This window comes from Apis dorsata, unplaced genomic scaffold, assembly GCF_000469605.1.
Source record: "Apis dorsata unplaced genomic scaffold, Apis dorsata 1.3 scaffold_37, whole genome shotgun sequence".
Lineage (NCBI taxonomy): Eukaryota > Metazoa > Arthropoda > Insecta > Hymenoptera > Apidae > Apis > Apis dorsata.
The window spans coordinates 994489-996963 of record NW_006263339.1 but is presented as its reverse complement, the minus strand read 5'-3'; positions in this window follow the sequence as shown (position 1 = coordinate 996963).

Genomic DNA, 2475 nt, shown 5'->3' with positions numbered 1-2475 from the left:
AGAGAGAGAGAGAGAGAGAGAGAGAGAGAGGTAATTCCGAGAGAACCTTTCGAGTAACTTTGAAAAACCGAGCGATAAATAGCCGAAAAACGGCTAGTCCTAATTCCCAGCCACTCGTGGGAGCCTGATCGTTCCGTTCATCCTCTCCTAAAGAGCCATTCACCCTTTTCCACCGCCCCTTTTCCTCAAAACGTAGGGGAAAATTAGGCCAGTGCTCGATACTCGAACGACGATTTTTCGTCTCGTCGAAAAACAGAAAAAACTGGAAATGGAAAATATCGTAAAAAAATTGCGAGCACGGATTAAAAAATTTGAGAAAAGAAAAGAAAAGAAAAGAAAAAAGAAAGAACGGAATTAAATATTTAGCGACCATCGTTATCAATAATCACGCGTAATTGGGAAATTGTAATGTCTCGTTAAAGCGGTAGGGGAGGGGGGTATGAATTCGACGAGGTGCGAGCGTGTAAAATCGAACACGACAGGCGATTCGGTAACGAATATCGGTGATTTGTGAAATATGCGTAAAAGGATCGGTTCGAAATGTTGCCAATCGAACCGTGCAACGAAATATATTTTCCGTGTTTTCATTTTATTTCATCACGATACGCGGTTAGACGTATCGGGTTTTTTTTTTGTTTGTTGCGAAACGAATCATTTTTGGTAAAATTTTTTTTTATATTTTTTTGCGTTCCTCGCTTCATCGTTCATTTTTTTTTTTTTTTTTTTTTTAGGCAATTTTCTCTCGAGAACGAAAGTGGATTATTAGTGTATTGACAGATTGAGGATTAAAAAATTGCGGTTACTCGAACATTTGGATAATAAATTATCCAAAGAAGCAACTTGTTGAAATAATAATTTTTATTATTGACTTTTTTTTGTTTGTCGAAAACGAATCATTTTTGGTAATTTTTGAGGTTTCGTGTTTCTCGCTTTATCGTTGTTTTTTAGGCAATTTTCTCTCGAAAATGGATTATTGGTATATTGACAAAGTTTGGGGATTAAAAAATCGCGGTTATCGCGATGCTTCGGATAAGAATTATCCAGAAAACGAATCATTTTCGATAATTTTTAATGCTTCTCGCCTGTATTTTTAAACAATTTTCTCTCGAGAACGAAAGTGACAGACAGAACCAAATTTTGGGGATTAAAAACCTGCGAATAAATAATAATTGTTCGAATAAATAAATAAATTATCCAAAAATAACTCGTTGAAGCAACTTCAATCAATTTTGCCCATCGCAGATCACAATAGTTTCCGATTCTTCGATTTTGCGCCGATTTTACTACCATATTATACGATTCACGAGGAAACAAATCAAAACGTTGCGCGCACGCGATACTCTAATTCTCTTCCACCGTGTCGATTATTATCTTCTTCGTCGGATAATCAACATTTAGATTAATTTTCCGCGTGTTCGAGCACACGCTGCGTTTCGAATGTGGAATCATACACACGCACACGCACTCCGTAAACACGCGAGGATCCCGATTTCCGGTGATACACTCGGAATTCCCACGGGCATGGAACGGGCAATGAATACGACTAATTAATGACGCGATGATAGCCGAGACGAGGATAGTTTCCACCGCTTAATTCCCCGCGCAAACCTGCCTGTATTTACTCGCTTCGCTACTTTGGACGTCGTACAACGTTGCCTTTTGATTCACCCCGTTGATAAATCCGTTCCATTCGTCGGATTACGGCCACCTTATATCCCACCAACTCGATCAACTCGTTCCATTTGTTTGACTACTGAAGCCATATCCACCTTAACTTCGATTATCTTATTCCACTGGCCGAATCGCGGATAGCTTGCCACTCTCTCTCTCTCTCTCTCTCAATCCTACACGATTCTCGCCGAACCGGCGTTCGTCCGACCAGAAATGTTTCGTTCCACTTGTCCGCCCATTATCGGCTTATCCCAGTTCTCCCACTAAGGCTGATCTTATTCCACTGATCCGGCAATAACCATCCCACTGCCACTCGTCTAATTATAACTGTCTGCCTCTATCGACCCGATCCCAACTCCGTCTCCATGCTTATTCCATCGTTGTTCTCGATCACGAATTTCTTAAGGCAGGGATCAAACTTAACTGGGAGCAGTTAATAAGCATTAATAAGCGAGCAGTAAGGTTAATCAGACTTTTTCGATTCTAGAGATGTTGGGAATAGTAGCGTTGTAGTGATGGTGGAAGGTTGAGTGTATGTATATACGTGTGTCCAATGCTCTTTCCACTTATTTTAAGTGTTGGTTAAATTCTTAAATTTAAAAATAGCATTTTCTTCTCAGATAAACACCTAGAAAAAAGGATAATGTAAAAGGGTTTCTACACGAGGAATTCCTTCGAATAAGCTGCAGAGAAATTCTTCTTTTATTATTATCGGTCGTTAACTTCCAATAAGCCTAAACAAATTCTTCTCAAAAATAGCATTTTTTTTTATAAACACCATTCTAAAAAAAGGATAATGTAAAA